Source organism: Hyperolius riggenbachi, chromosome 4 (assembly GCF_040937935.1).
Source record: "Hyperolius riggenbachi isolate aHypRig1 chromosome 4, aHypRig1.pri, whole genome shotgun sequence".
In the NCBI taxonomy this organism is placed as follows: Eukaryota; Metazoa; Chordata; class Amphibia; order Anura; family Hyperoliidae; genus Hyperolius; species Hyperolius riggenbachi.
This window is the reverse complement of record NC_090649.1, coordinates 453,713,407-453,726,585: the sequence shown is the minus strand read 5'-3', so window position 1 is coordinate 453,726,585 and position 13,179 is coordinate 453,713,407. Positions and strand designations below refer to the sequence as shown.

General features: G+C 48.1%; 1 protein-coding gene and 1 pseudogene across 5 annotated transcripts in view; both read right to left on the bottom strand.

The window, feature by feature from the left end:
• BABAM2 (BRISC and BRCA1 A complex member 2) overlaps window positions 1-13,179 on the bottom strand; it is a 316,793-nt gene that overhangs the window by 76,863 nt on the left and 226,751 nt on the right. The window lies entirely within an intron of this gene.
• LOC137505834 (U2 spliceosomal RNA) lies at window positions 436-548 on the bottom strand (annotated as a pseudogene).

Below are 13,179 nucleotides of genomic sequence, written 5' to 3'. Positions count from 1 at the left end.
TCCTTCAACACCCGAGGGGTTGGAGGATCCTGGAGGAGTCCTCCGAGGAGGACCCCGACTGTGCCCAGTGGTTACCCAAAGGGCCTGGCCATGTGGCAACCGTGTCCACATGGTCCGGGTGGCTCCCCCGAGAGGGAGCCGGGTGGGAACCAAGGTCCCCAGGGGACAAGTCCCCGGTGCCAGCAAGCTGGCCCCGACCTTGCGGCCGGAGTGATAAAAATTCCGCACTCTCCCTAGCCAAAAGGCAGGGGAGCTGCGTTAGTTGGCTATGCATATGGGCAGTACAGACCAAAGCACCCTACTTCCGCCTGGGATCTGCCACATCCCAGGTTTTTTCAGGTGCACCTGGAGCGCTACTTCCAGGGGCAGTACGCCTAAGCAAAGCCCTCAGCCATTCAGCTTCGACCATGGTATAGATCCATTCAATCAGCCTCTGGGGAGTTACGACAAGAAGGGACACCCTGCCACAGTGCCATCCCTCCAGGTCCCCCCAAAAACCTCAAGAACAGATACTACACTTGATCTTAGCCAAAAGGCCGAGAATAGAGAGCTAATACTGCAGTTGAGGGAGGACCCCTCTGGCCCAAGGGCCCCGATGCGGTGGCTACTTCTGCACTAGAGATGTAGCGAACGGTTCCCGAACCGTTCACCGGCGAACATCTCTGAATGCATGGGGCTTTTACTACTTCCGGGTCGCTCTGACCCGGAGTAGTACGCCTGCGCTGCCCGGCGAAGTGCATCCTAGATCGCGCTCCTGTTGCCGGGCACTCTATGCGCATGTGCGTGACGTCATGAACGACATGCATGGTGTCAGGGAAACCAGGAGACTTCATCAAGGCTTCTCATTTACCAACTATTACTATAGGAAAGTTTTACAACATTAGATATGAAGGCATGTCTGGATTTTAGGTAAGGTCACAAAGGCCTTGTTCTAAGGCCCCAGGAAAGCAAGGGGGGGGGGGGGGGGTAACTGTGGTCAGCAAGTTGGCTGTAGCAGTTAGTCTGCTGAACATTTGTCCTGCTACACAAAGTTTGCACATAGCGGATGGTGGTTACCAAAGGCCAGATCTGGCACTGGGGGGATGAAGGGGCAACGCACGGCCACTTACAGTGATCTCTGAGCTGCCTGTCGCTCACCGAATGTGTCGCTCTCCAAGGAGCTCACAATCTAGTTTCTGCCATCATGTCACTAACTGTCCTCAGAGGAGCCTACAATCTGCCGTGTTGGCGGCAGAAGTTTAGGATGCTGTTGGTCTGGGGGCAGCTGGCGATAGTGGTAAAAAGTACAAATCCGGCCCTGTGTGACGGCTACAATACAAAATCAAAATTGCCCTCGTGGGCCAAATATAATTACTGTTTGGGCCAAATTTGGTTTGACACCACTGATTTAGAGAATGGGCCATAGAGAGTTGAGAATCCTGGATGTAGGTCTGTAAGTGCGGACAAGTGATTTGTGTGGCTCTGTGCGTGAGAGACAGGAACTCTTGTTGGCTCGCTATCCCCCGCCGGCTTTGCGTAGAGAAATTCTCGCTGGCCGGCGATGGGAAAGGAAAGACCGTCTCACGTGTTTGTTTTGGCAGCGGAGTGACGGTTTCTCAGTCGCTCACAGAATTCATCCAAACCCCTCCAAGAAAAGACACTGCGGGTAACTCCTACGCTGCTGGATATATTCTCCTCAAAGAAAAAAAACTTACTGGTGTAAAACCACAAGTCTCAGCATAACTAGGCATGCTGAATCTGGGTCAGCTGTAATGCCTGGACCCGCCCCAGAGGGGGCGCTGTACCAGAAGTCCATAATGTAGGGAAAAATGTAAGAAATACAAACAATAAAGAAACAAAATTACTAACAAAAAGACAGGTCAACACAAAGAGGCACATTTATAAAGGTTATATGTGAAAGTTTTTGGTCCTTTTAAAAGGGGGATTAAAGTTGAAGTTTTGTTAAAGCAATTCATACCTTTATACTTTGCCTTTAAACTTGCTTCGAAAGTTCATGAAATAATACCTTTTCTATTTCTGCAAAGTTTGTGCATATTTGCAATTCAGAAGGCATTTATTGTGCCATCAAAGATAAGGAAGATTTCTCCCAACCAAATAACCTCACACTTTAGGTGGCCATACACTTATAGATTTGCAGCAGATTCGACCATCAGATAGATTTCTGGCAGATGCTTGTCAAGTCAAATCTGACAGGAATCTATCTGATGTGTGCCACACACTAGGAACAGATTTCCAATAGATTTCAGAATGAAATCTATTGGAAATAGACGTAGATGCATTATTGGTCCATTAGATCCAATGCACGCTATGGGCCATCGATCTGCTGCCAGCACCAGATCGACCTACTTTTTTCATCCTGTCAGATAGATCAAATCGATCGGAATAAAGGTGCCCATACACTCGTCAGATTGGCAGAAGATAGATAAGAAATGCATCTGATGATCTATCTGATGCGTTTTTAGAACATTTTTTACCAGGATAGAATTCCAATAGATTTCAGTTTGAAATCTGTTGAAATTCGATCTGATGGCATTTTTTTGCCATCAGATTTCCATTAAGGCCAATGCAAACTGATAAGCAATCTCATCAGATCGACCTAAATTTTCCACCCTGCTAGTTCGATGGAAATCCATCGAAATCGATCGAAATCGGCCGTCGATCGGTCGATTGGCCAACCGATTTGCGATCGATCGATCGATCGATCGACCGCGATCGATCGGTCGGCCAGAAAATCGGCTGAGTGTATGGGCTGCTTAAGACACAAATAGATCGATTGGCTGATTCAATAGAATCGATATCCGATTAATCGACTCTATTGAATTGATCGATGGCTGAAATCGACCAGTTTATTGGCCCCTTTAGTCCGCTTCTGTCCGCTTTTTATGAGCACATCAATGTTACAGATTGATACATGTTGCTAAAAAGGGGACAGAAACGGACAAAGGCGCACTAATGTGAATGAGGCCTAGCCATACATCCAGGGATAAAGGGAAGATTTGACCAAGAGACAAATCTCTCTCTAAAGAATCTGATTAGAGAGAGATCTGTCAGCCGCCCATACACCACAGGCTGACTCCTGATGTATTTCATGCTGATCCGGAATCAGCCTTGTGGCCCGACACTTTTCACCACTAGTGTCCCATGTGCCACGCGGTGCCCAGTGCTGTATACATTACCTGTCCTCTGTCGGCTTCAGGCTCCATTCTCCATCCATTCGAAGTCAAAAAACAAGCAGCTTAAACATGTGCATAGAAATATCAGGCAATGATTGCACCTTATGCTCCAACAATACGGAGCGTGACACAGCCCTTAATTAGGCACATAATATAACAGAAAAAGCTTTGGGCTCATAGTGTCAGCAAGGAATACAAAACTTTATTAAATACAGCACTGATGTAATTCTCCAAGAACTATGTAGGCAACTCAATTGTTATCTACAACACAGACAGTTAAAAACAAGAGCTCAGCAGATAACTTCATAAATCAGCTTGTCCGCAATTGCACGCGCTCCCAGACATATAGCGTGTATGGCATAACCAATCACATGCAACCATCATACGCCCGCGCATTCACCTCTAAATGCACCATGCCCAGAAAGGTAAAAATTGTTGGGGGGCCCCCTTCGAAAAACTCCGCAATAAGGGTAGGGCTTGATCCACTTGGATTCTATAATGGTGGCAGTCACGTCCTATTTGTATACCCGACTTGCGCACGATATTGAGCAATAGCATAGGGGGATCTCACCAACATCAACCGTAATACACCTTTCGAATCCACAGTGCCGCCTCACATGGACCTAGCTGATCCTACGGGTCCTATCACTCCTGCTCAGTCGCAGCAGGGGATCTTCCATTCTCCATCCATACACGCGCCCCACATGGTTGCCGGAGTAACATGATGTCACACACACGCCCACATGTACGCGGGCAACCATGTGGTGTGTGTGTATGGACGGAGAACGGAGCCTGGAGCAAGCGGCGGACACACACAGTAATGTATACAGCACTGGTCACCGGGGGAGGGGGGCACAGCTAAATCAGTGATGTCAAGCTGTGACCCGCAGGCAAAATTAGGCCCAAGGGTTCATCATGTGCGTCGGTTGGTGGGACAACGTCGGTTGGTGGGCTTTCAAGCAAGATTTTACCAGCATGCCCGAGTTGATTATTTAGATTGATTACAGCCGGCAGATCGAAATGAGGATCGGGTGGCCACGTTGTGGAATCGATCTCCCTAGTTACTGGGGTGGGCGGCAGGCTGCTTTAGACGGGAAAAAGTGTAGCACTGAACTGAGCATGTGCACACGGCTTCACTGACCACACCCTGGGGTTTATCTATATATATAATAGAGTAAGTGCCTCAGCCTTCGAGCAAGAAGAAGAAGTAGCGCCCTGCCCCCAGGGCGTGCCTCAACCTTCAAGCAAGAAGAAGTACTTTGCATGAGAAAATTTATGCGTGCTCAAACACCAAGTTTAAGGCTTCTTTTCCACGTACTGTTGAGCTGTGTGCTCAGCAAGCAGTTACCAGGCAGCAGCAAGCAGTTACCAGGCAGCAGCAAGCAGTTACCAGGCAGCAGCAAGCAGTTACCAGGCAGCAGCAAGCAGTTACCAGGCAGCAGCAAGCTGTTACCAGACAGCAGCAAGCTGTTACCAGGCAGTAGTGAGCAGTTGTAAGAGTTTGAGAGGCATTTTACTGCCTATCAGCTGTCCGTGGAAAAGAGGCCTACCCTAGCAAGTCTGGCTTTGCAAATCTGGCCTAATTGGCTATTCATGAGGCAATGCTCATGCAAATTTGCTTTTGCATGCCAAACTATGCAGGGTCAAAAAACCAATACCGCAAAGCGGTCACCCTGCTACATGCCAGTGATGATCGAAAATGCAAAAATTTGTTTCGACAAATTTTTACCGAATTTTCGCCTAATTTCGTTTTGACAGGCAAATTTTCCATCAAATTTTTTCGCGTTACTTGCGTATTATTGCGGACATTTTCGGCATAAGGGCATTAGCGTCCGTATTCAGAGAAGTTTCTTGCGCATTATTGCGGACATTTTTCCGTATAAACGTCCGCATAGACTGAATTTCCATGCAGATTATTGTGGCCATTTTTCCGCATAAGGGCATAAGCATCCGCATACAATGAATTTTCGATGCTGATCGAAAACGCAGATATTTCTGAAGATTTTCGTGAAAATTCGCCAAAAACGAAAACCGGGTTTTCGATGCGAAAAAGACTTAGGCGAAAATTCGCAAGCAACACTGCTACATGCTAGATTAGCACTATCCAGGAGCGCTACAGGGAGGATTCCCAATGCCCCCCTTTTTATACAACCGGGGGGACCGCGGTTGCAGTTGTATCCTTTGGAGGCAGGTGGTGGATGGCTTGCTCCGGTGGTGTGAGCCCTGCAATGAGTTGTCTGCGCCTGTCCCCCCCCCTCTGGAGTGTTGTATGTGAGCCAGCCCTGAGCTCTAAAGCTCGGGGTGACCCATGCTTCACTCCTTTCTCATGTGGTGCCCCCAAGTTAATGCGCAATGGACGTTAAGGTAAGTGCCTGTTTTTAATATTGGGGGGTGGGTGCGGACGGCTCTCCCCAGGCGCTGGCCACGCTTGGGGGGGGGTCGCCTGCGCTACCTAGCCTCCCCCTCCGGGGGATGCCGCTGTGGTTCACAGGCAGTGAGAGAGCCTAGAACCCCGTGGTTGCCCCGGGTCGTATAAAAGGGGGGTATTGGGAAGATTTGTGGTATTAGTTTTTTGACCCTGCATAGTTTGGCATGCGAAAGCAAATGCATATTTGAATGAGCATTGCCTCATGAATAGCCAATTAGGCCAGATTTGGAAAGCCAGACTATGGTAGGGATTAGATTGTGAGCTCCTCTGAGGGACAGTCAGTGATATGACTATATATACTCTGTGCAGCGCTGCGAAAGATGTTGGCGCTATATAAATACTAAATAACTAGCCGACCCGCGTCGTAGCATACGCCGCATCTTCTATCTATCTAATAGAGTACGTGCCTCAACCTTGAAGCAAGAAGAATAAAGGTGGGTACACACATCAGATAAAAGTCTTTGGAAAATGAAAGATCACAGACCAATTTTACCACCTTCCATGTAGTATGAGAGCCATACCTACACAGTCTATTCTATTGAGCTGAACTCCCCATCAAATAGAAATCTTTGCAAGATGCTGCACACAAAGATGCTGTACACATGCAACAGATCAGTATCTGCAAAAGATAGAATAAACTGTGTAGGTATGGCTCTCATACTACACGGAAGGGGGTAATATTGGTCTATGATCTTTGATTTTCCAAAGACTTTTATCTGATGTGTGTACCCACCTTTATTCTTCTTGCTTCAAGGTTGAGGCACGCACTCTATTAGATAGATAGAAGATGCGGCGTATGCTACGACGTGGGTCGGCTAGTTTGCTATAATGATCCTCCAAGTTGCCTCCTCTCCCATTACTATGGATTAGCAAAGAAATTCTTTATAAACCCAAGAAAGGTAAACATTTAGCCCTTTACAGACAGCAGAGATAGCCGACATCTAATTACAGTAACTCACCATGGAGCAGGGGCTATAATTGGGCACTAGAGCGAAGCAGGTGGTTTCTGCTCTTGGTGCTGCTATATCACTAAAGTTATAGTGCACACCTGGCCGAATCTGAGGCAAGGCCACAAAGGCCATGGCCTAGGGCACAAGGAAGTAAAGGGCGGGCAGCAGGCTGGCACACTGAGGGCCCTTTTACACTTAATATGTTTTAAAACATTGCGGCATCTGCAAAAAATTAAATGCCAAAGTGCGATGCAACGCATTGGGGCTGATTCATTAAACGGTGCTATTTCATAACGCGCGTGTTAAAGGGTTACGCACGTGTTATTTTTTATCGCACGGGTTTTTTCCTTTTGTGCCAACGGCGTAATGCCTAACGCAAGTGCGCGACAACGTGATTACGGCAAAAGTTAACAGTATACATTCATAACACAAACATTACACAGCACACACCACAAAGCACAGGCTACATTGCCCACAGTGAATAAAAAAAACAAAACATGACATTGTATATAACTTAACCACTTGCCGACCGCCCCCAGCCGATGGGCGGCGGCAAAGACTGGGCCCAAACGACCGCAATACGCCCATCGGCGGGGGCGGCATCAGCGGTGGCTGTGCGGCGATCGCGTCATCAATGACGCGATCGCCGCCGGCAATAGGCTCCGCCCACCCTACTCGGAAACCCGCCGGCCAATCAGCAGCGCCGGCGGGTTTCAAACTTGCGCGATCTGGCCAATCAGAGTGTATAATACACTTTGTTATTGTAACAAAGTGTATTATACTGGCTGCCTCCTCCGCTGATGGTCACTCGTCGTGCGACCATCAGAGAGGACAGGCAGCCAATAGATAAGTGCAGCAAAACACTCTTTGCCCCACACAGACCCCCCGATCGCCCCCACCCCAGCCCTCAGAACCCCCCCTGACCACCCCAGCACACCACTGCTAGCACCCCACCACCCACCTAAAAACCCATCAATCACTCCCTGTCACTATCTAGGGACGCTATCCCCTAGGGTAGGTCCCTAACTGCCCCCTAGGGTACCCTGATCACCCTCCCTATCCTCAGATCCCCCCCAGACCACCCCCCTGTATACTGTATACGTTTGTATACAGCTGCCTTACCCACTGATCACCTGTCTATCACCTGCTTATCACCCCTTGTCACCACCACCCATCAGAGCAGACCCTAAACTGTCCCTTGGGGGCACCTGATCACCCACCCAGACCCTCAGATTGCCCTCACCCCCCCCCCCCCCCTGCTGATAACCTCCCCAGTGCATTGTTTACATCTATTCTCCCCTGTAATCCCTCACTGATCTAACGTCACCCCCTGTGTCTGCCACCCACCAGATCAGGACCCAGTCTGCCCCGTGCGGACACCTAGTCAACCCCCCACACCCTCTGATCGCCCTCAGACCCCCCCCCCTCCCCCCCCAATCACCTTCCCAGTGCATTGTAATTGATTGTGCTGTAATTGCATTTGATTGTGCTGACATTCAATTTCATTGTGCTGACATTCAATTTGATTGTGCTGTAATTGTATTTGATTGTCCCGTGATTGGCTTTGATTGGCCTGTGATTGGCTTTGATTGGCCTGTGATTGGCCTGTGATTGGCTTTGATTGTCCCGTGATTGGCTTTGATTGTCCCGTGATCGGCTTTGTCCCGCGATTGGCTTTGATTGTGCCGTGATTGGTTTGATTGGCCTGTGATTGGCTTTGATTGTCCCGTGATTGGCTTTGATTGTCCCGTGATTGGCTTTGATTGTCCCGTGAATTGAGTGCCCTGTGATTGGCCTGCGATTGCCTTTGATTGTCCTGTGATTGTTTCTGATTGCCTCTGATTCCCCACTCACCACCACCCCCCTGTCACTATCCTAGTGATCTAAAAACAGTGATCAGTGAAAACTGTCACTTTTTTAGTATCACTAGTGTTAGCAGTTAGGCCCCTTTGTAAGTGTCAGTTAGTGCTCAGCCCACTGCACCACAGTCACTAATTAGCGTCATCACTGTCGCTAATCAACATTGGTACTATATAGTATCTGTAAGTGATCATTACTGATCGCAGTCAGATCTATTAGGGTCACTAGGATCCACAAAAAAAAACGCAGTGTTTGCCCGATCAGGCCGGATCGCTCGGCTGCACTTGCGTTCAGCCCGCCCCACCGCAGTGACAGAATTTTTTTTCTGATCACTGCAAAAAACACTGTACAATAGCTGTGGCACTGTAAACCTCAGTTTTGATTTATTTTTTTTATCAAAACTCAGTGACCACAGCTTTCTACCTCTCAAATACTCCCTAAATTTAGCAGCCCACCATGGCAAGAAAGGGGTATTCCGATGATGAGGTTCTCAGGTACATGGCCCAGTCGGATGAGGACGATTGGGACGCCTCATTCGACGAATCTTCCGGGTCAGAGTTTGAACCTGAATTGAGCAGTGGCTCACTGACCGATAGTGATGACGAGGTTAAGGTCCCGGCTAAAGCCAGGCGTACCACACCCCATGTTGTTGGACCGCAGGTGGCGCAGGATCAGCCTCAAGGGCAGCAGAGTGGTGTTCGTGCTGGTCTGAGATTTCATGGTGGGGCAGGCACCAGCAGCACAACATCTCCTGGACCTAGCACCAGTACTTCCGTAAACCCTGGTGAAGTGGCGAGCACCAGCATGGAAGTTGAAACTGGTTCGGTGGCACGTGCAGTAAGATCCCAGTCGCAGCCACCAAGAAGACGGGCCCGTACTACCCCTAATTTACCAGAGGTGCTGGCAAACCCAAATTGGCAATCCCCTGATTCCGCCGCACCCGTACTTCCCCCTTTCACCGCCCAGTCTGGAGTCCAGGTGGAGACAGATAATCTAGGATCGGCCCTAGACTTTTTCTATCTGTTCTTCACCCAGGATCTCTTGGACTTAATTGTGGCAGAGACCAACCGTAAGGCCACACAATATATAACCGCCAATCCGGAAAAGTTTCTTGCCCAGCCTTTTCGGTGGAAACCAGTCCAAGTTTCCGAAATGAAAATTTTTTTGGGCCTTCTCCTTCACACGGGACTAGTAAAGCAGAATGTGTTGCGGTCTTATTGGTCTACGGACCCAGCACATCATGTTCCCCTGTACTCTGCTGCCATGTCCAGGACACGATTTGAGAACATCCTGCGCTTCCTGCACTTCAATGACAACGAAACCTGTCATCGAAGTGACCACCCTGCTTTTGACCGGCTCCACAAAATTCGACCCCTCATAGACCACCTGTCATCCAGATTTGCAGATGCTTATACCCCTGACCAGGACATCTGCGTAGACGAGTCCCTCATACGCTTTACCGGGCGCCTTCGCATCAAACAGTACATCCCAAACAAGCGCGCCCGGTATGGGGTGAAACTGTATAAGCTCTGTGAAAGGGCCACAGGCTATACATCTTATTTTAGGGTCTATGAGGGAAAAGACTCAAAATTGGAGCCGGTCGGATGCCCTGACTACCTGGGGAGCAGTGGAAAGGTTGTGTGGGACTTGGTGTCACCCTTGTTCCAGAAGGGGTACCATCTTTTTGTGGACAATTATTACACAAATGTGGCCCTCTTTCAGCACATAAAAATAGAAAAAATCCGATGCTGTGGCACCGTGCGGCCTAGTCGCCGGGGCTTCCCCCAACGGCTCATTACCACCAGACTTCAACGGGGGCAGAGGGCCGCCTTGTGTGCTGACGACCTGCTCGCGGTGAAATGGAAGGACAAGAGGGAGGTTTACTTCCTGTCCACCATTCACGCAGACACGACAGTTGAAATTCAACGGCGAACTGAGGTCATTGAAAAACCCCTTGTCGTCCACGAGTATAATACTAACATGGGAGGGGTGGACTTCAATGACCAGAGGTTAGCGCCCTATTTAGTTGCCCGAAAAACAAGACGCTGGTATAAAAAAGTGTCTTTTTACCTCATTCAATTGGCAATTTACAACAGCTTTGTTCTCTACAGTAAGGCTGGGAGAACTGGCTCGTTTATTCAATTTAATAAACAGATCGTGATGGAACTCCTGTATCCAGGAGGTGCCGTGGCCCAACCCCAAGATGCAACTAGCCGGCTGCATGGAAGGCATTACGCCTATCCAATTCCGACTACCCCAGGTCAACGAATCCGAAGAAAACGCTGTCGTGTCTGCAGCAGGGCTGGAATAAGGCGTGACACCACTGTTTATTGTCCCACCTGTCCTGACCAGCCTGGCCTATGCCTAGGGGAGTGTTTTGAGAGGTACCACGAGCAGGTACACTATTAGAGAGTAGGGAACTCCACACACAGCGGTAGGCACACAAGGGTCTCTCAGTGCTATTTCACACTGCTGCGATGCGTTAGGGCAAAATGCCTAGCAAAAGTCACACTTTGCGGTCCCCCCCTACGCCGGAAGTGCTTGACTTAACGCTAGTGCATGCCTACGTTACTGCGTGGCTTCTGTGGCAATATTGATCGGCCCGGAAGTCATGTTAGTCTATGGCGACGCAGTTCATTACTAGGCCGAATGCTACTCTTGTGGTATTGCCTGAAGGTCTGTTTTGGACGATACGGTGCGGCGGGCTCGACCCACCGGATATGTCAATATGCAGTGTGAAACCAAACATCGGGTTTCCAGAGACCCTAATACACAGGGCTGCCAGAAACCTCTCCTTTCACTTGGGACAAATTGCGTAATGTATTTCGCCACAACTCTGTGCGATTTGCACTTCGCACATTGTTCCATGGGGGAGGAGAGGTTTGTCCTCGGGAGGTAAGTTAAAAAAAAACAAAAAACAGGTAAGCAAAGAAGTTAATGTTTGGTTTGCAATGTTAAGTTTTTTATTAAAAAAAGTTCAAAGGTTATTAATGTTAATGAAGTAATTGCTTTGCTGCTTGCTTGTTTTTTGGGGTTTTTTTTCTCTTTTTCCATCCAATAACCTTCCAGGTGGACCGAGCGAACGACTAACCAGCTGCAGTACTGATGGTGCATCCTGACAGAACGTTGCGCGTCTGTCAGCTTACACACAAGTCGGTGCATGCAGCGCTGCAGGACGAGATTTCTCCTCCGCAGTCAAAAAGATACTTTCGTCGAGGCATATGGGCCGAGGAGTGGTGTTGGGGATTCATATGCTTTGGCAAACACTTTGTATCAAAAAAGAACTCTGGCAATGATTTGTTCATCCACATTGATCGGTGTGAATGGATAAATCAGGTTTGCCAGGGCATACGAGCTGGTGGGTTTGGATTTTTGGGGCGGCAGCTCCTATGTCCTGGCAGACGCCTTCCCCTCCTTTTTGTATTGTTTTGTCTTTTTTTCTTCTCTCTTTTTTTCTATCCAGACCGACCAATCAGCTGCAGCACTGATGGTGCATCCTGACAGAACATTGCGCGTCTGTCAGCTTACACACCCAAGTCGGTGCATGTAGCGCTGCAGGACGAGATTTCTCCTCCGCAGTCAAAAATATATGTTTGCCGAGGCATATGGGCCGAGGAGTGGTGTTGGGGATTCATATGCTTTGGCAAACACTTTGTATCAAAAAAGAACTCTGGCAATGATTTGTTCATCCACATCGATCAGTGTGAATGGATAAATCAGGTTTGCCAGGGCATACGAGCTGGTGGGTTTGGATTTTTGGGGCGGCAGCTCCTATGTCCTGGCAGATGCCTTCCTCCTCTTTTTTTTTTTCAAAATTTTTTGGCAGATATTTTTTCATCCACATTGATTGATTGTTTGACTTTCATTTTTCCTTTCAGCCCACAGTGCATTACCCTTATGCCCAATATAAGGAGTATAGCAGAAACTCCTAATACTGGCCATACATGTAATGATTGCAGAGACCCTAAAATGCCAGGACAGACCCCACGAATGATGCCATTTTGGAAAGAGGACACCCGAAAGTATTCCGTGAGGTGCATGGTGAGTTCATAGAATGTTTTATTTTTTGTCACAAGTTAGCAGAAATTGTGGTTTTGTGTTTTTGTTTTTTTTCACAAAATGTCATTTTCCGCTAACTTGTGACAAAAAATAAAATTTTCTATGAACTCACCATGGCCCTCATGGAATACCTTAGCGTGTATTCTTTCCAAAATGGGGTCATTTGTGGGGTTTGTTAACTGTCCTGGCAAGTGGGCGGGGTGCTAAATTTTGAGCACCCCTGTAAAGCCTAAAGGTACTCATTGGACTCTGGGCCCCTTAGCGCAGTTAGGGTGCAAAAAAGTGCCACACATGTGGTATCGCCGTACTCGGGAGAAGTAGTATAATGTGTTTTGGGGTGTATTTTTACACATACCTATGCTGGGTGGGAGAAATACCTCTGTAAATGACAATCTTTTGATTTTTTTACACACAATTGTCCATTTACAGAGTTATTTCTCCCACCCAGCATGGGTATGTGTAAAAATACACCCCAAAACACATTGTACTACTTCTCCCGAGTACGGCGATACCACATTAGGGCCCCTAAAATGCCAGGGCAGTATAGGAACCCCACAAATGACCCCATTTTAGAAAGAAGACACCCCAAGGTATTCAGTTAGGAGTATGGGGAGTTCATAGAAGATTTTATTTTTTTGTCACAAGTTAGCGGAAATTGATTTTAATTGTTTTTTTCCACAAAGTGTCATGTTCCGCTAACTTGTGACAA